The 27,435-nt window shown below is 42.7% G+C and overlaps 1 long non-coding RNA gene across 1 annotated transcript in view; it reads right to left on the reverse strand.

Moving 5' to 3' along the window:
- Positions 1-216: 216 nt before the first annotated feature.
- Positions 217-27,435, reverse strand: part of LOC127526364 (uncharacterized) — a 220,310-nt gene continuing 193,091 nt past the window's right edge. Inside the window, exon 3 of the long non-coding RNA XR_007933959.1 lies at positions 217-264. This is a non-coding gene — a long non-coding RNA (uncharacterized LOC127526364). The remainder of the gene's footprint in view (positions 265-27,435) is intronic.

The following is a 27,435-nucleotide window of genomic DNA, read 5'->3' on the forward strand; positions in this document are numbered from 1 at the left end:
AAACTCGACAGCAGAGCTCAGACGACGAGTGAAATTCTGTTCAGTGACATGGCTTTGGTCAGGCGGGTGGGGATTTGTTTAAGGATCACATAATACTAAATGTTCCTTTATAATTTTAGTTTTGTATCAAACTAAATGTTTAATTTTAATCTTGAACCTAATGTTTCCTATTCCTGCACTTTAATCTGCACTCCTCCTCACTAAGGCAGCAGATGACAGACGAGTGCAGACGGAGCAGTCGGCCTTCACTCCTCACACTGCTGGCTCACTAAATGACACTGAGGTGACTGAAATGGACGACTGAGAAGGTCAAATGAGGTTTGATGTCCACAATTAAACGTAGGATTTGCTGCTCTTGACTGACATTTATTAATATTTGTGAAGTCTCATTAGCCGCAGCTGCTCACCTCGTAGAGAACACAATTAATACTTCAGAGAACAGCATTGTGCTCAATTCTAGAAAAACAGAGAAACTGAAACCTTTAATAAAGGAATCACATTTGGGTCTGAATAGCTTGTTGCCAATGCACACTGTTTAATAATATTTTTTATAATTGTTATAAAGTATGTACTTCTTTTTGATTTTGCATCATCTTTATATTGCTATGCCATCTAGTAGCGCTGCTGCACTAAAGTATTTTTGTATAAAATATTCATACAGCTGCCTTGCACCCTGTGTTGGCTGGGATGGCTCCAGCAGACCCCCATGACCCTGTAGTTGGGATATAGCGGGTTGGATAATGAATGGATGGATATTCATGCAGACATTTTTTACTTTTTTCATTAACATGGCTCAGGTTGTCTCTTTAGCAGTTCTTAATAATCGTTCTTGAACAATAATAACGAGGAGCACAAAATAATAATTCAGAGCTCCGCAGGACACCTGCAGCTACTAGAATTCAGAAGGCTGAGAGCTCTGAGATAAAAGAGGACTTCAGTCTGGGGGTCTTCACCGTCAAGACCCTAAATCAGCAGCTTGATGACCACAAGTGACACTTTGGTGACAGAGGATGGCTGCTGTGTGACAGAATCGAATTGTCCTTCTTTGTCACTTGTTTGTGATGGTGGTCAGTGACAGGAGGCTGCTGCGGACCCCCACTTTCACAGCTCATTTTAATGTTGTTAGTCACACAGTTTTTGTTCTTTATTCTGAGATTTACTAAACAATATCCATCCATCCATCTTATGCAGAGCAGGTTACACTGTAGCAAGCACTGGCAACAAAGCAGTTCAAGTTCAAGCACTTTATTATCATCATGTAACACAACAAAATTACTTTTTAAAATTGTTCTTGCACCTGTTAATGAATAGTTCATTCCATATTCTATATTGTATTACATTAGTATATTGCACATTACCAATATAGCTTAATTGCACATGTTCAATTAAAAATGATCTCAGACTGAGGAGATTCAGAGTTCAGATGGTGAAAAGCTCTTTTTTAGTCTGTTTGTGCGTCCACGGATTGACCTCAAGCATCTGCCTGACAGGAGGAGCTCAAACAAAGAATTTCCAGGATGAGTTTGGTCCTTGAGAATGTTTTTGGCCCTCCTCACACAGCGAGTCTTATATGCGAGTTCGAGTGATGGCAGTTCAGTCCCAGTAATGGCCTCTGCTGTTTTTACGACCTGCTGCAGGTCTTCTTTAGCAGCCTTGGTGCAGCTGTTGTTCCTGCAGGCCATCATGCAGTTAGTTAAGATGCTCTCTGTAGTGCGTCTATAGAAATGAACCAGCAGCTTCTGAGGGAGGTCAGCTCTCCTTAGCTTCCTGTTGTTGTGCTTTGTCTCTTATAGCCCAGGACAGGTCCTCTGAGATGGTGACTCCTAGAAACTTCAAGCTGGAAACTCTCTCCACAGTATCTGCATTGATTGTTATCGGACTGTGATTGGTCTTTTTAGTGGTCCTAAAGTCCAGAATCACTTCTTTGGTCTTTTTGGTATTTAAGACCAGGTTGTTGGTGTTGCACCATGCTGTCAGATTCTGAACCTCTTCCCTATATGAAGCTTCATTGTTCTGTTACAAGCAGGCAAATTTAACAATAATGTTTGATTGGTGGATGGGTTGACAGTCATGGGTGAAGAGTGCGTAGAGAAGGGGACTTAGTACACATCCTTGCGGCACACCAGTGCTCAGGGTAAGGGTGGATGATGTGTGTTTGCCCACCCTGACAGACTGGGGGTGGTTGGTGAGAAAATCCAGTAACCAATTACATATTGGCGGAGCAAGTCCTAGTGCATAGAGTTTTTGGATCAGCTGCTTAGGTATGATGGGATTAAATGCAGAGCTGTAGTCAATGAAGACCATCCTAACATAGGCATTGGGCTTTTCCAGGTGTGAGAGGGCAGCATGCAGAGCCACACAGATGGCGTCCTCAGTTGATCTGTTTGACCGACAGGCAAACTGGTGTTGGTCTAGATCAGCTGGGATGGAGGCTTTGATGTGGATCATTATCAGTCGTTCAAAGCACTTTGCGATGACAGGGGTGAGAGCGACTGGTCGATAGTCATTAAGACAGGTTATCCTTGGTTTTTTGGGAACAGGTACAATGGTTGTGGATTTTAGGCACAAGGGGACTACACCTGAGGAGGGAGAGAGGTTGAATATGAGTGTAAATACCTCCGCGCAGGCCTGGAGCACACGTCCTTGCACATTATCAGGACCTGCTGCCTTCCTTGTATTGATGTTTTTGAGTGCCCACCACACATCATGTATGTGTACGACTGCAGGCTGTGAGTCTCCGGTCAGCTTTGCTGGTTATTGTCCTTGTCAAACCGTGCAAATAAACTGTTAAGTTCCTCTGCTAGGCTGGCATTGTTATTGGCCAGTGTGTATTGTACGTCATTTTCCTTTTTGTAATCCGTGATTAATTGGATGCCTTGCCACATCCGCTGTGAGTTTGAGTTACTGTCAAAGTCCTCCACAATCCGTTGTTTGTACATTAGTTTAGCAGACTTGATGCCCTTCTTGAGGTTGGCTCTGGCAGCTCTATAGGCTGAGGTGTCTCCTAATTTAAAGGCTTTGTCCCTTTCTCTGAGCAGCTGTTTGACTTCACTATTCATCCATGGTTTTTCATTTGGGTAGACCTTAATCCTTGTGTTGACAGTGACATTGTCCACACAGTAATTAATATATGACAGCACAGATGAAGTACTGTATATGTCTCTAAGTCTGTCTGATGAAAAAATATATTCCAGTCTGTTTGTTCAAAGCCGTCCTGGAGTTGGCAAATGGTCGCTTCAGGCCAAACTTTAACAGTCTTGCTAATTGGATTAGTACTGCTGATAAGGGCTTTGTGCGCTGGAACAAGAGACAAAGAGAGATGATCAGACTGGCCGAGGTGGGGGCGTGGAATCACCTTATAGGCGTCTTTTATGTTTGTATAGACCTGCTCTAAGGTGTTCTCCCCTCTGGCTTTACAATGTACATGCTGATAAAATCTGGGGAATACATCCTTAAGATTCGCTTGATTAAAATCCCCAGCAATGATAAAAACTGCATCAGAGTGCGAGTTCTGCTATTTACTGATAACGTCAAACAATTTTTCAAGCGCTGACTTAACATTAGCCTGAGGAGGTATGTATACTGCTGTAACGATAACGACGGTATGTTCGCTCGGTAGGTAAAACGGTCAGCATCTTAGCATCAGATATTCCACGTCCGGACAACAAAACTTGTTGATTGTAGTTATATTAGTGCACCAAGCATTATTAGTATAGACATACAGTCCTCCACCTGTTTTTTTACCGGAATCGGGGGTTCGATCGGCTCAATGGGCGTGCAACCTGCAAGTTCAACTGCTGTGTCTGGTATGCTGAGATCCAGCCACATCTCCAGATAAATCAAAAAACAACAGTCCCTTGTAGTTTTATGTGTGGAAATATCCAGTCGGAGCTCGTCCATTTTACTTGAAAGTGATCTAATATTCACAAGAAGAACGCTAGGAAGAGGGGTTTTATGTGGAGCAGCCTTTAGCCTAGTTAGTAATCCTGCTCTCTTACCTCTTTCTTGCTTCCTCTCCCTGCACCGTCTGCGTCGTCGTCTTCCAACTGTAGGAGTCAACGTAAGTCCCGGTGATCTGAGAATCTCCTGTGGTATAATAATTATCTTTGCTATTAGAGCTGATCTGTAGATGCTTTTGACGACTGTAAAGGATGCTCGCTTCCATGTGTAAAACGATGAAAGTCAATATTAAGAACAATAATAGCAGAAAAGAGCACCTATTCGGGGAGCACAAAGCCGCAGCGTCTGTGCGTGCCAAACACACACACACACACACAAGCTGTCTTCCAGAGTCCATAAGAAGAACAGCAGCACTTCTGAGCGATACTAATTGGTAATGGACTCACTAGTAGAGCAAGCCGTCCACTTTCATCACTGCAGCGTCCCTCTTCTTTTAAAGGACCACCTCTGAAGGCTCCCCACCCCTTAAACATCTTCCTACAGTTTAAATTTAGGTCTCTTCAGTTTTATCTGGTAAGCGAATGATAAAAGGCCTATTCTGAATCTTAAATAGGTAGGAACCTCGGCTCGCTGGCGTGGAGTCGCAGCGTGGAATGCTAAGGACCTAGTGGGCCACTTTTGGTAAGCAGAACTCTGTGCTGTGGGATGAACCGAACACCAGGTTAAGGTGCCCAATGTCAACGCTCATCAGATCCCAGAACAGGTGTTGGTTGATACAGACAGCAGGATGCTGGCCATGGAAGTCGGAACCCGCTAAGGACGATGTAACATTTCACCTGCTGAATAAACAGGCCTGAGCATGTGGCCCATACCCAGCCATCACCGACACTGTTGGCTACAAGGGCAAAACCGCAAAGAGTAGGAGGGCCACAGCGGTGCGTGCAGAATGCTTAGGGCAAGAGTCTGGGTGGAACCGCTGTGAGTGCAGATGTTAGTGGTAGTGATAAATATTAAAATGAGTGCTTTGAAGACCAAAGTGGAGGAGGGTTCCATGTGAACAGCAGTAGAACATGAGTCAGTCGGTCCTATGAGATGGGTAAGTGCCTTTCCGAATAGTGGGGTGATGGCCTCCGTCGCTCCTTGGCCCATTGAAAGGGATTTGGGTTCCGATCCCCAAATCTGGAGCGACAGACACAGATGACCTAAGGCCCCCCACTAAGGCATCCAGTGTGGTGAAGCAACCAATCTCAGAGAAGCTAGTGGGAGCCCTGGGTAGAGTTTTATTTTCTTGTTGAAAGGCAGGGTGTTCCTGGAATGGGTTTGTCCCGAGAGAGGTACACACACCTTGGAAAGCGGCATGGTTCTGGTGGCATCCGGAGAGCTCTCGCCGGCCTTGAAAATTCGTGGTCGAGATCCTTACCAATATCCACAACAGGTCTGCAAGGTGAAGAGCCTCTGACATGTTAGAACAATGTAGGTAAGGGAAGTCGGCAAGCCAGATCTGTAATCTCAATACACTCTCTGTGTGGTTCTAACCTGGAGCTTCATAATTGTAAGGACTGGGCAGATAAGGGGGTTTCCATTTAAGGGACCTTTTCCTAGAGTGTCCCACACATGCCTATGGAACCACAAAATCCCCGCCATGGGCTCAGCCCAGGTGACTGATGTTGTATTATATGGGCATAAGAGTGTCTCTGTAATGGGACAAGTCCCCGGAGCACTCTTTAGGAAAATTCTTGAAAAGGTTTTTACCGCACTGATCGAGTCGACTATGCCATCGCTCATCGTTGACATATAACACTCCAAACACAGCCCAATCTGGTTACATTTCCATCACTACATTTTTTTTTCAATTTATGGAGCACACTCTTCAGACTAATGAGCGAAAGAAACGGCTACCACATCCAAGGAAGGCAGCAGGCGTACAAATTACCCACTCCCGGCTCGGGGAGGTAGTGACGAAAAATAACAATTCAGGACTCTTTCGAGGCCCTGTAACTGGAATTAGCGTACTTTAAATCTTTGCACAAGGATCCATTGGATGGCAAGTCTGGTGCCAGCAGCTGTGGTAATTCTAACTCTATATTAATTTTGCTGCAATTAAAAACTTGAGATCAAGCTTGTGGTCTGCTGTGAGGTGAGCTACGGCCTATCCTAAGCACCTGCCTCTCTGCGCCCCCTCGATGCTCTTGACTGAGTGTCCCTCCGGGTCCAAAGCATTTACTTTGAAAAGATTAGAGTGTTCCAAGCAGGATCCCCCGTCCAAATATCACAGGTAGGAATAATGGAATAGGACTCTGGTTCTATATTGTGGGTTTCCTGACCCGGGGCAATGATTTAAAGGGGCTGCCAGGGGCATTCATATTATACCGCTATAGGTGAAATTCTTGGACCAGCGCAAGACGAGCGAGAGCGAAAGCATAAGCCAAGAATGTTTTCATTAATCAAGAACGAAAGTTGGAGGTTCAAAGACAATCAGATACCGTCGTAGTTCCAATCATAAATGATACCAACTGCCAAACCTCCCCAGGTTGTGTCCGGATGTGTGGCCATGGAGAATCATGGATGGCAGGTGCTACCCTCCCAGGCACCCGTCCAGAGATCTCATCCCATGCAAGCCAGGACAGTCACTGAGTTCCTAATTTTTTGAGGAAAGCAAGGACCATACTAATCCCAAAATCTACGGAAGAATTACAGCTTCAAAAGAATACTAATAGGAGACCTAGTAAGTAGATCTTAGTAATAGGTTCCATCATTTAAAAAATTATATATGACTTAAATGTGAGACAAAAAGGCTTCACAGATTCTCAAGTGGGTTCTGAAAATGTAATTACTTTCAGGGAAATCCTAAATTTTCATAAGTGAGAAAAACAGCCCCTAGGGATGGTCTTCATAGATTTTGCCAGAGTTTTTGACATCATGTCATACTTAACCCTTTAACCGCCAACTCCCTAAATATTCCCCATGCCAGGCGAAATCTGAACAATTTTCGTTTTTTTACTTTTTTACATTTATTCAAGCAGTATTGACCACTAAATGTTGTGCAAGTTCTAGAAATGGGCAAACACATACAACTGGAGTACCAGTTATCCATCCAAATGGTGTACCCATTGTCCAATAGTGGTAGGGCAAGGTACACAACAATTTTCTCTGAAAGTCCAAAGTCCTTACATTCATCTGGCAACACTGCTGAAATACTACTCATAGGATCCTCTATAAATGTAACCTGAATTCTCAGCTAAGCAAAACATCTTGATACCAAACCGTGCCCTTTTCAATGGTAGATACTGTCGAAACTGTAAGCGGCCCTTCCACAACAATAAACTTTCATCAACTGCAACTGACGGTCCTGGCATGTAGGGCAACTGAAATGTTTCAAATAAATGGTCAATCAAAGGACGTAGCTTGAACAAGCGGTCGCGGTTTGGATCTTTCTTATCTGGCTCATTTCTGTTGTCATTCAAATGAAAGAATTTCAGCAGCAAAGAGAATCGGTTACGTTTCATGATAGCTGCAAAAATAGGTGTTGCATACATAGGATCTGTAGACCAGTACATCTCAATATCTGGTTTTCTGATTATTCCCATCAACATCAAAATCCCAATGAATTTTTTCATTTCGTTTTCATTGGTGTCTACCCAAGCACGAACACGGGAATGTGGAGGTAAATTGGGATTTTTCTCAATAAACTGTGCTGCATACAGATTTGTCTGATGAACAAAATGTCTGATCAAATCAGGTGACACAAACAGCTCATAAAACTGCTCAGCAGTGTAATTGTTTACATCAACAGTAAAGCCACACGTTGGAGATAAACAAGATCTCATTTACTTTTTAACATAACATATTAATCCACTATTGGATAAGCTAGAAACAGAGGGTAAAGGTACTACCCTTGGAAAGACTCCAATCACAGCAATGGCCTTTGCAGATTATCTAGTAATCTTTAGTAGATCTTGGCATGGAATGCAGAAGAATATTAGAATTCTAAACACCTTTGCCAAGATTCAGGTCTAACAGTTCAACTGACCAAGTGCAAAGGATTCTTCTACATATAGAAAAATGAAAAATGGTCTTATGAAAAACAAAAAGACAGAACTATGGAAGATCAGAGGTATAGAAATAAACAGAATTTCCTCAAAACACCCAGCAAAATAACTGGGATTAAATGTCTCCACCACTAAATATCCAAGAAGATTTGTGTCTCTTACTAGGCACATGGATATAAAGAATCAGCTGAGCTCCACTTAAACCCACTGAGAAATGCATCCTGAACACGTACGCACTTCCTGGATTAATATATCCACTCTCAAAAACAAATATCAACATAACAACAATTTGCAAGATGAACAGAATCACGAGAAATACAATTAAAACATGACTTCATCTTCTGCAGTGCATCACAAATGGGATTCTGTATTCAGGCTACAAAACCGGAGGGCTTAGTATTCTAAAATTTGAAGCAGTTATAATTTCAGTGGTAATTAGAAGCTTATGTAGAATATCAGAAGATGCAGTTCTAAATGTAGTAGCTGATCTAACTGATATTGAGAACAAGTTAGAAACGATTTGGATGTTACTAGGCGGTATAAGAATGAAGAACTCAAATAAATCAATTACAACTCTATATGATCAAAGAAAATACAACCACAAACTCCACCAACACTCAAAAATTGGAGACAAATTAAATTTAATAAATGGAAGGACCTTCCAACTCAAGGTCTTGTAATTAACCTTTTAGAAAATGACAAGATAGGCAACAACTGGGTTTGTAACCATAAAGGAATAAGAGAAGGACAATATATTGAGGTGATTCTACTTGAAACTAACACCTACCCAACTAAAGAGTTGTTCGTATGGAAAAAGACATGCAGGTTATGATTATTCCAGTGAACTCACAACTGGAAACCTACTTTTGCACACCCCTGTATACCCAGCATCTCTCCTCTGCACATGTCCAAACCAATGTAGTCTCACGTCTCTGACTTTGTCTCCCAACTGTCCAACCTGAGCTGACCCTCTAATGTCTTCACTTCTAATCCTGTCCATCCTCGTCACACCAAGTGCAAATCTTAACATCTTTAACTCTGCCACCTCCAGCTCTGTCTCCTGCTTTCTGGCCTGTGCCACCGTCTCCAACCCACATAACTTAGCTGGTCTCACTACCGTCCTGTAGACCTTCCCTTTCACTCTTGCTGATACCGTCTGTCACAAATCACTCCTGACACTCTTCTCCACCCATTCCACCCTGCCTGCACTCTCTTCTTTGCCTTTCTTCCACAATCCCGTTACTCTGTACTGTTGATCCAAAGTATATAAACTCACCCATCTTTGCCAACTTCTCATCCTCACCATTCCACTGACCTCCCTCTCATTTACACACATATATTCTGTCTTGGTGTTCCTACTAACCTTCATTCCTCTCCAGATCATATCTCGACCTCTCCAGGGTCTCCTCAGCCTGCTCCCTACTATTGCTACAGATCACAATGTCATCAGCAAACATCACAGTCCACGGGGACTCCTGTCTAATCTCGTCTATCAAACTGTCCATCACAATTGCAAATAAGAAAGGGCTCAGAGCCGATCACTGATGTAATCCCATCTCCGTCACTCCTACCGCAGACCTCACCACGGTCACACTTCCCTCGTATATATCCTGCACCACTCTTACGTACTTCTCTGCCACTCCCGACTTCCTCATACAATACCACAGCTCCTGTCAGTCACCCTGTCATATGCTTTCTCCAAGTCCACAAAGACGCAATGCAACTCCTTCTGGCCTTCTCTATATTTCTCCATTAACATCCTCAGAGCAAACATTGTATCTGTGGTGTTCTTTCCTAGTGTGAAACCATCCTGCTGCTCACTAATCCTCACCTCATTTCTTAACTGACCTTCTACTACTCTTTCCCATAACTTCATGCTGTGGCTCATCAATTTTATCCCCCTATAGTTACTACAGTCCTGCACATCCCCCTTATTTTTAAATATCGGCACCAGTACACTTCTTCTCCACTCCTCAGACATCCTCTCACTTTCCAAGATTCCATTAAACATTCTGGTTAAAAACTCCACTGCCATCTCTCCTAAACACCTCCATGCTTCCATAAGTATGTCATCTGGACCAACGGCCTTTCCATTCTTCATCCTCTTCAAAGCTGTCCTTGCAAATCCATTGCACTTCCTGATTCACTATCTCCACATCATCCAACCTCTTCTCTCTTTCTCATTCTCTTCATTCATCAGCCTCTCAAAGTACTCTATCCATCTGCTCCACACACTCTCCTTGCTTGTGAGTATGTTTCCATCTTTATCACCCTAACATTCTGCAATTCTTTCCCAGCTCAGTTTCTCTGTGTAGCCCACAGGTCCTTTTCTCCCTCCTTAGTTTCCATCCACTCAACTCATCATGCGCCTTTTCTTTAGCCTTTGCTACCTTTCCCTTCACCTTGCACCTTATCTCCTTCTACTCTTGTCTACTTTCTGCATCTCTCTGACTATCCTACTTCTTCTTTGCAGTCCTCTTCCTCTGTATACTCTCCTGTACTTCCCCATTCCACCACTAAGTTTCCTTTTCCTCCTTCCTCTGTCCAGATGCCACGCCAAGCACCCTTCTTGCTGTCACCTGTAGAAGAAGAATGTTCTCTTGAGCACCTTGTACTCTGTGTGTTTTGTAACTGAATTTCAAAAGCAATGCTTGAAACCCTGCCAAATAAGAAAGCCTGATTTATGAACTGACAAAAAATATGTTACGCAAGGGCTTAGGAAAGTGGTTTCTATATGATTCAAACTGCCTTTTCTGTTTAGTTCCTCAAAGTGAAATGGCTCAGGGAAAAAGGTTACAAGGCTGCAAAGTTCAAGACGTCTGACCTGTGATCAGTCTTGGGGACATAGATAATGCTTAGCTCAGACATATTACTCAACTTTGAAATTTTGATGATAAGGATGTTTTTCTGTCTCACCAATCATGAGATTGAGGGTTATTTAAGCACCCCACAAGCTGTCGTTCAGGGTTCAGACGAGCCCTGCTGCGACAGACTGTGCTCTCTGGATCTCTACTTTCTGTGACTCCTGATGTAGAATAAAAAAGAACTTACAAAAAACATCACCTGCTGTTGAGTCTGCAATTTCTTTCGCCCACATTTTTCTGGTGCCCAACGTGGGGCAGGAGACGGGCAGACGACTCCCTGAGCGAGATCACCCAGTGAAGCCAAGAGCACCGATTTCGGCCAAATCGGTTAGGACCAGCTCCAGTAAAAGTTAGGACTGGCCTGTCCTGGGCGTTTCCTGCGTGGGGAGTCTCTGGCCTCCTCCTAGCCGAAGCGAAAGGCGACTGACGGGATTTTCTAGGCAGGCGGATGGAGTCGCAGTGAGTAGATCGGGGGATTCCTATATGTTTGACTGGTGTGCTAGAAATGGAATTAAGGAAGAGAAAGAAAAGTCTAGACAAAGAAATGAAAATACTGTATCAAACCATAGGAGGGTTCTAGGGATTCACGGAGGGTGATTTTAAGACCCTACGGAAAATGGCACAGTGTGAATGTTAGTAAGTCACCCCTTGTGGAGGAGTAGAAAGGAACGAGTGGCACGCTCCTAAAATATAGAGGAAGGGGGGTGAAAGGGGCAGTGTGATGAAACGTGTGTCTGAATAAATGGGAGGTCGTGTTTTCTGCTTGCTGTCTAGTCATACACTTGTCTCAACGGGTTGCTTAAGGTGACGGAGACTAAACCCTGGCAGATTGACGCATACGAAAGGTCTGATGAAAGGATAGTGGTCTCACCCATATCCTAGACTCGGCTGGATGTATTGATGTAGTATTCTGCTGACCCGAAACCAGACACGAAGTCACCTGAGTTGAAATCCGGGGATAGGAGCGGACAGCGTGTAGAACGGGGAAATAAACGAGGGCTGAGTCATTTTCTGCTGATACCCCGCCGTTCACTATGGGAAAAATAAATAGCAAGCCAGTCAAACAGATCCCCCAGGGTCCTAAAACCCTAATGTTGGAGGGATTATTTTCGGAGAATCACCAGGCTCCAAGTACGCTCTCAGGTTTGAAGGGAGGATCCCCTAGAAAGCTGATAGAAAAGAAAACAGGGTTGGATTTTAAGAAGGCATGCAGAAAGTGGAATAAACAGAGCGGAGGACGTTGGTCAATTGAAGGCTCGAATGATATAAGTGAAATACAAGAGGTTAGAAAAATACTGTGTAGAAATACACAGGGGTGCTGTAAGGGAGGACCGTATCGCATGGATATGTTTGATAGATGGGAATTAGTAATCAAAGACCGCACGTTAGAGGCGGCCCAGAAAAGAAATGAGCTATTAGCGGCAGAAGTTAAAATAAGAAAGGAACAAGAGGAACTACTGCTGGCATTACAGAAAGTGCAGTTAGATTCGGGACCACAGTCCACAGGCAAACAAAGAAAAAATTACACAGATGACCCTGCATATAATCCAGCATCAGCCCCCCCACTTCCACGTCTGAATGCTCCTAACCTACAGGACGATCCCCCGGGAGCAGATTTTTTCGATCAGCAAGCTCAATATGACCCATCCACACATGCTGATTCAGACACAGATGATCCCAGTCCTATAAAATCGTCAGGGCCATCCATTTCTCAACGCACTAGAAGCCATACACAGTCCCGACAGGATCCCACCTCCTTCCCGAAAGATAATAATTATTCCCCTTTCCGAGTACAAACCTCACAAGACCCTTCCCTTTCATGCCCCCTCATCGAAGTACCCAATCCCCGTCATGACCCTGCCCGACCGCCAGGTGCTGATAACCCCACCACTATAATGATACACCGTAACTGGGACATACAGGAACTGAAAGAAATAGTAAAAGAATTGCCAGATCCCAAGGTGATCGGTGGGTCGAAATTTGTGGACCAGCTGCAGCAGCTGTATGATATGTATAAGCCCAATGCTGCAGAATGGACTCAGGTGCTGCGGAGAAAGCTTGGCACCACATGGGCCACTGTAAATCATGGACAGCATAACGGAAATCCGTGGCAGTGGAACAAGGCGTTGCCTCGAGGCCGGGATGAAGGTCCCTTTATTACGCAATGGGAACATGTTAAAAATAATATTAAGGACAAGTATAAGAAAGGCACAGACTGGTCTCTTATCTCGGCTGCCAAACAGAAAAAGATGAGACAGTAGACGAATGGGCACATCGTGTTCAAGATTTAATGACAAATCACTCTGGCTTAGACAATCCAGACGATTGCAGTAAAGCTGCAGTTCCCCTTTTCATGTCTGGTCTGCGAAGTGACATTCAAAACAAGGTCCGCACTTCCTGTATTGGATGGGAGGCTGCCGCGTTTGAGGAAGTAAAACGTCACGCAGCGTATGCTGAACGACAGAGCAAGCAGAAAGAGTCAGACACCCAGACAAAGCTGATTGCAGCACAAATGAACTATTACACTGGTGGGGCCACTCCCGGCAGAAGTCGTGGACGTGGAGGATTTTTCCGGGATCAAGGGCGTGGACGGGGACGAGGTCGCAGATATATGCTACCTAATCCAAGTGGATCACCCACTCAGCTGCCTCCCCCTCCAGATCCAAACGCTACACCTTATGCTTGTTAAGGGTGTGGTGAAATGGGACACTTCCACCGCAATTGCCCTCACAAGTGCCCACCCCCTCCTCCACCACCTGAACAATTTGATGTTTCATGGACATAGGAATCCGCAGGGACCCCCAGCCCTTCTCTTCAACTGCCTTTGCTCACCCATAATTCAGAGACTGATCCATTATTGACTTTAATGGTGAATGGCACTAAAACTGTTTTCCTCGTGGACACAGGAGCCACGCGCTCAACCCTTTCGCTGAAGGAGGTCCCTGCCTCAAGAGATACCGTCACTGTGCTTACTGCTTCCGGACAAGCACATGTTTTACTGGTTTCAAAGCCTCTTCGAGTTCAGCTGCATTCCAGTGGTTCCACTTTAACTCACCGATTTCTTTTGAATCAGCTCTGTCCAGTTAACCTCTTAGGAAGGGATCTCATGACAAAACTTTCTATCTCCATTTCTATGACTGAACAGGGATTTTTCTGTTCGTCTCCCAAGTTACTGTGCCAAATTGCCCCTCACCCCAAACCCTCTTTTGCAGCCTGGACTTTAAATGTTTTCCCCACATACCATCCTTCTTAAAGCCCTACACTCCTTTCCCTCCTGCTTGTTTCGCCATCTCCAAGTCCCTGATACCCCACATTGCACTGCTCAATATTTCCCTGCAGAAGTAGACACCCCCTGGCTGGAATCTTTTCTTTCTTCAGGCACCTGCCCTGAAATCCTTCACATTCCCTGTATTTTCATTTGATCCACAAAAGCTGCTGCTTATGTTCATCTCACATGCTCACAGAATATTTTCTATCTTGGTGGTGCAGTCCCTCATGTTTCTTTAGCCAAATCAAATACCGTCCATTGGATGGAAATGGGACCATGGGTAGAACAATGTCTTAACAGAACTGACTGACTACATGTTGCTCCGGGTATCTTTGATACCTCAGATCATTTGATAACTAAAGTTGTGCTTCAAAATGATTTTTTAGTACATCGTGCAGTGTGCCGTCCTTCCCCTTCTGCTTTTTCATTGTAAACCATTTCTCCCCCTTGGCTCTCTTCACTTCCTGATTCATTGTGGTCCCAAGGAAAGAATGATTATGGAAGGATAGCCCATTGTGAGCCTCTGGTGATTCGCCCAAAATCTTCCTTCCGCCCGCATCGTGCCCAGTATCCTCTGTCTCCCGAAGCAGAGGCTGGCATATCCGCTGTACATTCCGATCTCGTGAAACGTGGAGCAATTATTCCAATTAAATACTCTCCAGTCAACTCCCCCATTCTCCCTGTCAAAAAGGCTGACGGTTCATGGCGCTTTGTTCAGGATCTCCGCCAGGTTAATTCTGCTATATTTCCTCGTGCACCTATTGTTCCTAACCCGTCCACTATTCTTTCCACCATACCCCCCTCCGCCCGTTATTTTTCTGTTATTGATTTAGCCAATGCTTTCTTCTCTATTCCTGTGCACCCTGATTCTCAATTCTGGGTTGCTTTTACTTTCCAAAACCGTCGATGGACCTGGACCGTCATGCCTCAGGGATATACTGAAGCCCCTTGTGTTTATGGACAAGCTCTTGCTCAAAATTTAGAAGGCTTTTGGCCAGATAAAGATAGTGTATTGATACAGTATGTAGATGATATAATGTTGTGTAGTACTACAAAAGAAAATTGCGAACAGGATACTCAAAAATTGTTATTATTTTTAGCAGAAAATGGCCATAAAGTTTCTAAGGCAAAACTGCAGTTAATTCAAACAACTGTGAAATATTTAGGTCATGACATCACTTGTGGAACAAGAGCTCTCTCTAGCGATCGCATTAACACCATTCAGAATCTTCCCAGACCGGTCACAAAACAACAAGTTATGTCTGTTTTGGGGATCCTAGTTTACTGCCGCCAGTGGATTTTGAACTTCACTGAAATAGCACAGCCGTTACAAAATTTAGCAAACACCCCTGGCCTTCCTCTTTCTGGTCAGATACAATGGAACGAGCAGGCTGATAAGGCTCTTACTGATTTAAAAACCGCCCTCCTCTCTGCGCCCGCGCTAGGACTTCCTGACTATTCTCGTCCATTCACTCTGTTTGTGGACGAAAAGGGGGGATTTATGAATGCAGTTTTAACACAAGCGCATGGCGACAAACAAAGGCCAATAGCCTATTTTTCAAAAAAAAAATTGGATCCTGTGGATGCAGCACTTCCATCTTACCTTAGGGCTGTGGCCGCCACAACAGAAGCTGTGCTAGCCAGTACAGATAAAGTGCTCATGAGCCCCCTAACAGTAAAGGTGCCTCACGCCGTACACTCCATTTTAGTACAGGCTAAGACCTCACATCTCACTACTGCTGTGATTTTTGCTCCCTCTTCAGCATTTACTGTAAAGAAATAAAAGACACAATGAACAAGATTCCTCCTGCCTGGTGCCTAGTTCCGGTCTCAAAGAGGTTTAATCAAACTTGTCCTATCGTAGAAGATAAGTTTCTTTCTTTAGTTAATGTTTATTTCTTCCACAGTTTTGGTGTCCAAATGTGAGGTGGTTTGATTCTTGCTGGAGAAAGACACCCGGCAGACTGGATTTCAAGTGAAGTGAGGCAGACAAGATAGCTTCATTCAGTAGGACTGCACCCAGCAAACGTTAGGAGGGGCCCGTTGATATCTGCATGGGACTGAAGACTCTGGAGGACGCGACCGTAGAACCTACTCGGGTAGGAGAAGGCTTGTTCATTTGTTCATTTACACTCTTCCTGTGTTTTAGACGGATCAGCAGCCATCTACACACCACATTGTGAACTCCCACTTCCTGTAGTTTGATACCCGATGTCTCATGTGGTACCTTATCAAATGCTTTATGAAAAATGAATAAGTAACATCATTTCAACGGGTCTGATCATATCTTTTTGTTTCTTCCTCAAAGAATTCCAGCATATTAGTAAGACATGACCACCGTCGACTGAACCAATACTGATTTTTCAGTAAAAGTCCTGTTCTTGCCATGTGCTGCTCAAGCTTCTCCTTAGTAATTCCTAGCATGAACTTTCCTACGATGCATGATAAGTTTACTGGCCCATAGTTACTTGGCCAGTTTTTTATACCCTTTCTATATAATAAGATAGTATTTGCAAAGCATCTGCACTGATAGACCGGAAAGAAAAAAGAGTTGCCAGCTGCCTGGAGCACAACATCAAACAATAGAACATGCCAGTCCCATGCCACCACTGCTTGGCACAGCCAATAAAAAAACAGGAACTCTATGAGAGCATAGGGATCAGAGCTGTAGACTTGGTGGCTGTCTTGTTCTGTGATGGTACTTAGAAGCTCAACCAGCAGTGTGCCATTTCAGAGTACAGGAAGTTAATGTTTGCATCTCCACAGGATCTGTGATGACTTGGGTGGCCGTCTCTGTCACTACCCGATCTGTGGTGCATAGCGAGGAGCACAGCAAGCTTAATCCAGCACAAGGTACAATGAATACATGCAGAACAAGCAAGTCCTTCCATAATATTCTCATTATGGTCACTTAATGTACCCCTTGTGGGGTGTAAATCCATGTGGTTTGCACTGTAAATTATTCATGCATGCGTGAAGCAGATCTGTCAGAAGAGTACTGGCCATACCATCGGGGGGTGACACCTCCATTGGTGAGTTACTGACTGAGGTGTTCTGAATGGCAGTGACACACTCCTGGCTCTCATGTTTCCACACAGGACATGACCCAGGTGTCCCACTTTAGTTTGTCACAATGTAACTTTATATGATGACAGCTTGTGTGTTGAGAGCACATCACTGTAGCTCATCAGCATACTGTCGTGTATTAAGACTGGGTGTGTAAACTCAGCTGCGTCAAGTTCACGTTAAAGACTTTGTGAAAACACCACAGGCTTTTCACCGTATCCTTGAGGAAACACAGTCCAATATGTAGGGTCTGAATAAGTCACAGCTGTCATGGTGGGATAAACCTAAAAAGAATGAACTGCAGGCATTCACAGCTGTATGAATGACTGTGCGCACTGGCAGAGATGCTATCCTGAGTGGTGGGCTTCTTGTTATATTGGTCATGTTGTTGTTCATGTGACTGTTCACTGGACCACACCGATGACTGTGGTCCTCCAAAACTACATGACATGTTGTTACTCCATCAAGGGGTTTGTTGTCAGTGTTGTACCTGATATCCCCTCACAATATTTACAGACATGGCCCCCTGTACACCAAACATAGTACAAGGGACTGCAGGCTTTCAAAAAGAGCGAGCAGAATGGCTGACATCTTCATTTAGGACACGCTGTGAAGTATTTTTAAGGGCATTCATGCCTGTCTTAGTAATTATTGTGTTAATTGGACCCTTTATACGTTTTATATTCGTATTTCAAAACCACTAGAAGAACAGCACTTGTACCTCAGGCTTCATCAGAGACAGACGTTCTACAACTACATCATCGACTTCAATGAACCTCATTACTTAAACTGTACATTTTTAATGTAATTCTTACTAAGGGAGACATTGTGGAAGGTGATACTAATTCCTTACAATAATGTCATTCTTACTACTTCTCCTGGCATTAACTGTGAACTTTCATTCAAGTCTGAAGTGTACCGATGAAGCTTGAAAGGTCTTTATTGTGTAAGAAACTAGAAAGCGGGGTGTGTGTTTTACAAGAGGTGTGTAAGAAGTCCTCTAAGTGCAGGTGTGTTTACAAGGCCACATGTAACCAGTATAAGGTGAGGAACCTGTGTTATTAAAAATCATGTGTAAGTAATCTGGAGTTCTCAAAGCTCTCCAACATCAAACTGAGCTAAAAAGTGTTCAACGCCATCATCAGCCACCACAAACAGAAGCCTGTGATCATTTCTTGTGTTTCTTAAATATATTTAGACAAAGGGACACTTTATGAATGTGTTCTCCTTGGCTGTGTGACTGAGCCCTGCATAACTTAGTACAGATTCCCCTACAGATTCACCTCCCAGCACACTCACTGACTCCATCAACTGATCTTAAGCTATGGATGGAAAATAACTTTCTCAAACTTAATGCCAATAAAACGGAAGTGTTACTGGTCGGCCCAAACTCCCAACTTTCTAAGGCATCCAACTTCCCTGTTTCTGTTGATGGTCCACTTGTCAAACCTGCTCCTGTTGTCAGATATCTTGGTGTTTTGTTTGATTCCTCACTTAACTTTGAGCTACACATTAGGTCTCTTTCCTAAATTTCATTCTATCATCTCTGTCACATTGCCTGCCTCCGTCCATTTCTGTCCTTTAATGAGGCTCAAACACTGGTTCATTGTTTCATAAAGTCTCGTATCGATTACTGCAATTCCCTCTTCATCGGCCTCCCTAAATCTACACAGAAGCTACACTGCATGGAGAACTCGGCAGCCACAGAAAGCATTTTGCTCTCATCCCTGCTTTTCTCTCCCAGCTTCACTGGTTACCAGTGCCATCAAGGATTAAATTCAAGATTCATCTTCTCACCTTCAAAACCCTACAATGACATTTTCTAGTTTGGCACAGTCTATGGTCAGAATTTTGCAACAATTTTAGAAACTGGCAGCTAAAATTTGAACCTCTACAAGATTAGAAATTTAATTATAGCCTATCGCATGGAACTTAAATTTAAAGGATTTGTTGGTACATGCTTCGTGTGCCATCAAAAAGAAAAGGGCAAGCAATACAACAACTTGGGTAGTCCCCTTTAGAAATAAAAAAAAATAATAATTAGGAACACATTAACCAGAACAGAATTACCTATTTTCCAAACATTTCAGTTAAGTTCTAGAAATTGTGTTTATGCCATACAACGTACAAAATGTGGCAAAATATATATAGGACAAACAAAAAATTCTATTAGGGACAGATTCATACAACATCTCAGGGCTCCAGAAATCCCTTTGATTTTCACGCTAACAGCCATGTGGAGCTCATCAGGTTACACTGAAGAATGATTTGGACGTGTTCCAGAGTTGGCACTTCTAAATGCTCTGTTCCAGTTCAGAAGTTCATTTGTTTTTTGTTCTAGTATTGTATTTCACAATGAGCATTGGGCTAACTGACTAACTACCTGCTCAAATTACACATTTTATTCTTTGATTTAATTGTGATGGCTCCTTCAGACTGTTTAATAATTGACTGTTTGATAACGTGATGCTCTCCACTATGTGAAATACAGTTTCTTCTGAGTCTTAATTCTAAAGCCTGATTCCCATTAGGTGTGTGTGTGTGTTTTTATTTTATTTTTTTACCCTTAGTATGACGCTTTGTATCCTGGTCAGTTAGGCGTCCCAATGGTCAAACAGGCCACGCTGGTCCTGTAGTACATTCAACAACCTTTTCTTGTGACACACCAGACGTCTTCAATTGTCTGCACACTCCTGGACTGTTCATGGAAGGCAAAACCAAAAAACAAACAACACGTTTAGCAGCATCTTGGAAATGCTTGATGGCCATTCTGTCATGAAGCAGGCTTTGGACAAAGTTCAGATTGACTGCCGTGATGCACGCATGACATGACATTTTGTTTTCCTTTCAGTTTAGTTCTTTACATCGGAGATCTTGGAGCAATGTGTCTAAATTGTAATGCCAAATAATCTTATAGCGGTGCTACACGAATGGGGACGTCTTAAATGTGTTTTATGCCGAGTCACGTCTTGTATAGCATTGTCCTGTTTATATAGTCTATTGTGTGTCTCTTTAAATGTTTTCCCCCTGGAAACAAAGGGGGTGGGAGAACACAGTAGAGCTGTGACCCCTCGAGGTCATTGTCCCTGTCAATCACATCAATTCCATCTGAGCCATCGCTATATAAACAAGAGGACAAAAAGAAATGGAGGATCGGTTACAACCCGGACGCTCCACTGGAAACCAAAGAAAGACACCGATACAGAATTTACACCCTTTGTACGCTCGCTGCGTGTGTTGCCCAAAATTCGACTTCTTCAACTCCGTTACACAAACCTGGAAGTTCAGGATCACACCGACACGCCGAGGACAGCACGTGGAGACTGTTATTTGTCATTCGCGTAAGGTGCGAAGAGCCATTGTCATCTGTGTGTTATTTACTGTGGGACACGTATCAGTCGGACCAGGTTCACTCTCATCACTCTTCTTCTGTTTACTCTTTTGGACTTTTATGTGTGTTTTATGTTCTCCACGTGTCGTATTTGTTTAATGTTAGTGTAGGGAAAAGGGAGGGGTTTGCGTTTGTATATTTCTTACTGCACATTTTATTATTATATTCCGTTGGTCACTTTTGGGGTTGTGTGCTATGTTGGGGTTGGTTGGGGTGTGAGATACATATAGTGTCACAAACTCAACTCAGAGTCATAGAAAGATTTGGGGCAGCCACCCGTATAATTGATTTCCTGGCTGCGTTCAAGTGAATACAGCACTGATGTGCACAAAACCGAGTCCAGAACAGAACTGAGAGAACAGGGAAAAGGTGGAGGCTTTTAAAGGGGAAGACAGGAAGTGAGGGCTCATGAAGGTCTTCACCATTGGTTCGAACCCGGACGTGACATCACAGGGGCCAGAGCCGGCAAGGTCTCCTTCCATAGGTTCGGTCCCAGAAGTGACGTCAAGATTGCCAGGTGGGATCTCCCGTGAATGATCTGCAGGAAAGGGAGACAAAGAGTCAGTGCACTCCGTCACATCCCAGTATGACTCGGTACTGCCCTTACTCAAGCCCTTTAGCTGCTTCCCATGCGCACGTGTGTGACAAGATATATATATATATATTGTTTGGAGTTTGTTTCATTTCTTTTTTATTAATATATATTCACTTCATTATTTCACATACTGTTTGTTTTTTTTTTTCCCTGTTTAATCACTGTCTGGGGAAGTGATTTAGAAGAAGTACGGCTTGTCTGCTGTAACGTTCCCTCGGTTTGCCAGGACACGGGTCTTGGTGGTGTAGCTGCCAGTCCAGATGATTGGGTCGGCCGTTCCAATCTGCCATGTTTTGGTACCGTCAATTTCAACAACATTTCATAGTAGTTTGGTGCAGGTGATGCCTGCCATTTCTAAACTGTTCACAGACTTTCAAGCAATAGGCAATGCACCACTAAATACTACAGGACTGAGACTGATAGTTCATATAAAAAAGGTCTTATCTGTTTATAAGTTTTTTGGCTCCTTCGCTCGATGCGACCGCTCCCCACTGTGTCTAAAGTGAAAGACGAAGTCTCTTTCGTTGTATTTTGTGTTCACCAATCCCTGTTTCTCTTTTCTCCTCCAATTAGGTTCCGCTACGTCATCTCGGCTTCGACTTCTCCTTCAGCCAGACTTCACCGTGCTCTCGGCTGGATCCTCCATCTTGGATAGCTAACTGCATCTTTTTCATGTCTCCTTCCTTCTTTCACCTTTTTACTTTAAATTCTTTTTCCAGGTTTCACAGGTAAAATTATTTTACTCAATACCATTTTATTTTTCCAAAATCATTAACAAGTTATCACACATCCAATAATTCTATATTAATACATGCCATCAGCTGTTTTAGTACAAAATTGTTTACAGTCAGTAAAATATATTCTAATAATTTTCTTTTTATAGGTTCCTGCAGGAGACATAGGAAACAAGTTAGAATCAAGAATCCCATAATAAAAACAAACAAAAAGTCATTTTAGCGTTAATAATCAATTTTGTTGAGGACTGTAGCTTGACCCTCCTAAAAAAAAAAAAAAAAAAAAAAAAAAACTTTTTTCCTCTTAATTTATGTTCAGATAAGTCCCCAGATACTTTCTATATTTGAAAACAATTCATATTCCTCTTAAGATCTTTTATATTCCCATATTTCAAAAATGGCGTACTGTCTCTTTAAATGGAGACCTCGAACTTTGATCAGGCCGTGCACAAAAACCACAAAGTATTTTAACAATCTTTTTTCGCTAATTAATCCCTTTACGGATATATATATTATTGTAATCCCCAGGGTCCCTTCATCCAACCCCAGGAACATAGAAAGCACTAGGGGGTCCCTTTCCCCATATAAGTCAATGGACTTTTTGTCTTTTTCTGTTATTTAGTGTTTATCAGACTTTCTACTTTTATGTTTGCATATTAAATGTCTTTTATTATTGATTTTGACTTTACTCTTACTTTTTCCCCCTCTGTTTTCTCCCTTAGGGTCCTTTATCCAGTCCAGTTCAATTTGAAGTCTATTTGAATATCCTCAGGTCAAACCCTTAAAGTGTTAATAACCGCTTACCCTTTCCATTCTTTACGTAAGTAATCTCTTCAGACTATTTAATTACCTCCAAAGGACCTTCCCTTAGGGTTATGGTGTCTTAGGGTTATTTCCTTTCATATCAGATTCCTTCTTCCCAAGATTCCCCTCCAATTTGGGTTCAGATCCCCCTTAGTGTTACTATTCGATTTCTCGATATGTAGTCTTAGAGGGTTCTCTTTAGAGTCAGAGTTCTTCCATACCTGCCATTTTAGTCTCAGGGTTCCCCTTTTAGGTTATCTTTCTAAACTATGATCTCTTAATATTAGGCCGATCTTCTGCACCTCCCATTTGATTAGATTGCCTTTAAGTTCAGGGATGACGCAGGATTAGTTCCTATGTGGAATAGGGTTCTCACTAAGATTTGGGTTATTACAATCATCACCCTTTTAACATCAGGCACTTATGTTATTGACCTTAAGTTCAGGGATGTAGTCAGGCTTAGGGTTGGGGATGCCAGCGGAACTGGCATGCACGGGTTCACTGGGTCCAGTATCTTTCAAAATTATACATAATTAACTAATTGCCCCAATGTACGCATATATACAAACATTTTTAATTAGATTAGGCCTGGACCCTTAAATCATTTCTCATTCAAACCAACCGGATAAAAAGTGCCCAAGGCCTGGATCCATTCCAATTTGACGGGTTTTGTGCCAATAACTCTCAGTCTCCAAAGGGAAACACAGGGGATTATGGGAGATTGACTAAAGTGTGAGTACAGTTTTGTTGGTTTCTGTTGATTCTCAGTTAGCCTTAAGTGCTGTACGTAACCTGGCCTTAGCCGTATTTTTTGCCTCCCCTATAAATATCAGGCCACAGGACTCACATTGAATCGCATAAATGCAATTCGTAGTGGTTAAGGACAATGTCTGGAATATAGGTAGTTCCCTCAAGGTTTTCGGATTTTTCATTATTTTTTTATCCCTATAGGGAATGTGCCAGGCCACCTTATTCCTTTTAAAGCTTTGCACAGGAAGCTCTAACAATAAGATCCTTTAAAGTCTTGTTTTTACGATAAGCAGCCACAATTCTAAATTTTTCCAGATCCTCATCCAATGCCTGTGCCTCCTGAAAGTTATTTTTCACCACAGGAATGACCTCCTGCACTTGTCTAGAACACGTAAACACCATGGGAATCATATTTGGGACCTGTTCCATTTCCTGCGTTTCCTCTTCCATCTGTACCTCCCTCACGTCTCTCTTAACCTCCTCCGTCCATCCTTCATATCTATCCTCCAACTCATGTCAACATGTTTCCTGACTCTCCATAAATTCCTCCAACCTCTCACACGTCCCTCTCCTAATTAAATCTTCTATCAATTTCTGCCTCCATTGCTCTTCCATCCACACCCTATCCACTTCCCAGAATGTCATTGTAATATTCCCTTTGTTATCCCTAGTTGATTTTAAGTAATGGCCCTAATTGCATTGCATAAATCTATATGGATCATTCCACTCATCCACAATGATACACCACCTAAGGGAAGAACCAACGTTGGATGGGTGTGGGGATACAATCAACCTTCAAAATATGAGGGATGGGACCTACCAGGGGTACCAATATTTGTCCTCAGAAATTAGAACCCAACTTCTGATCTTAAGATCAGGGCCCCTCCCATAGACTTTAAGGGTAGGGTTGGTTGTGGGGCAAGTTGGTCTAAACCTCCAGTCTTGTGCATCACACACAGTTCAACAAACCTCATAGGGGTTGGGATTAACATCAGGGATTTGGGAAGTTAACTTAACATCAGGGCCCAATATATGAGCTTACTACTGAATAGCTGATCCACTACCTTAACTTCAGGGCCCCTTTCTGGGGGGCAGTACATTCCCTTATTAACACTCAAACTAAGATTTAATGAAGACATCTGTGATTTGATGAAGTCATTAGAGAATTAGGAACTGAAATGAACAAATAAATGTAATACTTCAAAGAACAGCATTGTGCACAATTCTATAGAAACAGCAGAACTTTAACCTTTAACAAAGGAATTACATTTGGATGAGAACTCTCTTCCTGTCACTACTGTTTAAAATATTTTTTATAATTGATAAAAAGTTTTACTTATTCTTTAAAAGCACCGTTGACTGATTTTGAATCATCTTTATAATCCTCATGCTATTCCATCTAATAGGTTTGCTGCAGTGAAATATTTTGTACAAACTGAACACACAATACACATGTAGACATTTTTTCTGTATTTCATCAACACAGTACAAGTTGTGTCTTTAGAAGTTTTTAAAGAATTAAAGTGAATTCCTTGTAAAAATACTCCACACTTTCAGAGGATGTCCCCTCAAATGACAAGTGCCTGTGTTTACATATCATCAGCCATGGCAGAAAGAAGTGGGTTCAGGTTGCTGGGAACTTGACGTGACATTATTCAGGATACAATGGTCAATGACTGCTTCTGCAGATGGAGGACGAGAAAAAGCATTATGGCAACAGCACCAACCCCTGGTTGGGAGTGTAATTACATTTATATGAGCCTTGAAGTTGTCTCCTAAGCACATATGTGTGACATGGCTCACCCAGCCCAGACCAATTGGGTCAGGAAGCCCAAACCGTGAGGCCATATCTCTGTGAAAGCACATCGGCATTGACATGGAGGGAACTGTGGCGATCTAGGACTTTGAATTTAAATGACTGAAGGTCCAAGAAACATCAAGTGACATGTTGGTTTGACTATTTGTTCAGTGCCATCCACTATAAAGTTGCATAGTCGATGACTAGAGTGAATTCATGCCATGCAGGTAGTACCTCATCTGAAGAATAGCTCACTTATTCACCAATACTTCCCTTTCCATAGCCGCATACCTGGTTTCAAGGTCCAATAGTTTCTGGCTCAGCAACACAATGGAATGTTCTACACAAACAACACTCTTGCTCAACATGGCACACAGGTCAGTGTCCAAAATGTCAGCTTGGACAATAAAAGCCAGAGAAAAATCCAATAATACAGGTGCAGGTATAAGGGTCTGTTTCCATTTTTCACCCCAAACCACAATATTAGGAGCCCTCTTCTTTGTCAGGTCAGTCAAGAGCATAGCCCTCTCAGACAAATGAGGTACAAACCCACCTTGAGAAGCATTTACTTGTGCATCTTATTAAGCTGTTTGACTAGACCATCAGGCTGAGAATGGTACACTGAAGTCTTAAGGTGCCTGATTTGGAGCAATTTGGCAACCTCCCTGAACATCTCTGAGGTAAGCAGTGTCCCTTGGTCTGTTAGGACCTCCTTTGGGATATGCGTGATGACCCCTACCAGTGCCCATGTGATACTTCTGGACTTGTCTTATTTTAAGGGGATAGCCTCTGGATAACATATAGCATAATCCAATTTATGTTCTCGGGCCAAGAGAATCTACTATGTCCACCCTGATACTTTCAGAAGTTCATTTATCTATCGGAGGAATGGAACAAGAGGAGCATGGTCTTTTCTAGGAATCTGTCACAGCTGATATGCCAGACACAAAACACAAAAGTGACGGATCTCCTCATTAATTCCCTGACAGTAAAATCAAAATTTTATCCTTTTGAATGTTTTGTCAGTTCCAAGATGGCCACCCAAGAGGTTTGTGTGTGCTAATTCACAAACCTGCCGCCAGTAAGATTTTGGTACCAGCAACAATGACCTCAACTCACCCTCATGTTCTGACAAATGACATAATAAATCATTTTAAAATACAAAGTAGGGTTCAGGTGGCATGGAGTGGGTGGTACACTGTCAGTTAACTTAAGTAAATCGTCATTCCACTGTTCTCATTTAAATGATGCTGATGTTTGCTGAAACTGACATTGAAGTTCTCAGAACAAATCAGGCCTGACCTCCCTGGGTGGAGTTATTGCCAACGTCAGTTCGCTTGTGGCCTCGAAAGCAAGTACATGATATAAAACATAATAAAATCACGTTACAATGTGTCATGTTTGTCTTTTTTATTTTGTGCTCTCCTTGTGTGTTGCATCAATACATCCAAAAAAATTACTCGTCCACATTAGTGCATCTGGACAATACATAGAATTCTGGGAAGGGAGACACTTTCAACAACTTCATCAGTGTAATGGATTGTGAAACCTGCAACTCGTCAGCCTGTGGTTAGGGGAAAAGAAGAGACGTCAAGGGAATAAATTAAATAAAACTCAGTGCAAAAAGGAGAAACCTGAGACGAGAACTGACACCAGAGAGCAAAGTCAAGGAATTTAACACAAAATGACTTCAGCTGTGTGTGTTTATATAATGGCATTTCACCTGAACAGACATCACAATCAGGAAATACGATGAGCTGAATCAAATTTAGGATCTGAGTGGACAGTCACAGCATTGTCTGGGATTAGTGACACGACTTGACACAAAGAACTTTCACATGTTTGAAATCAACAAGCTGAGGTTTATCTAAACACACGGATATCAAGTGTCAGGTCTTTGTTAATGATCACTGAAAAGCACTTGTGTTGAAATTCTTACTAAAGCATTCATTACAAAGATATAAAATATCAAAACACAGGAATGAGCGCATACCTCTGTATTGTGTCGTTAGATTTGTAAAAGTCTTACCAAGATAAGTGAACACTTTCTGAGCCATTGTGCTCTACAACAACCAGCAGCCATTTGACAAATGAAAGAGAAAGAAAGAAAACCTGAACAATTTGTGATGTGATTATCAAAAGGAATAAATGTGGTGACAGGCAGACAATTACTGACATACAAATGTGATTCCTTTATTAAAGGATTAATTGTGTTC

Source organism: Erpetoichthys calabaricus (genome assembly GCF_900747795.2).
Source record: "Erpetoichthys calabaricus chromosome 1 unlocalized genomic scaffold, fErpCal1.3 SUPER_1_unloc_22, whole genome shotgun sequence".
NCBI classification, from domain to species: domain Eukaryota; kingdom Metazoa; phylum Chordata; class Cladistia; order Polypteriformes; family Polypteridae; genus Erpetoichthys; species Erpetoichthys calabaricus.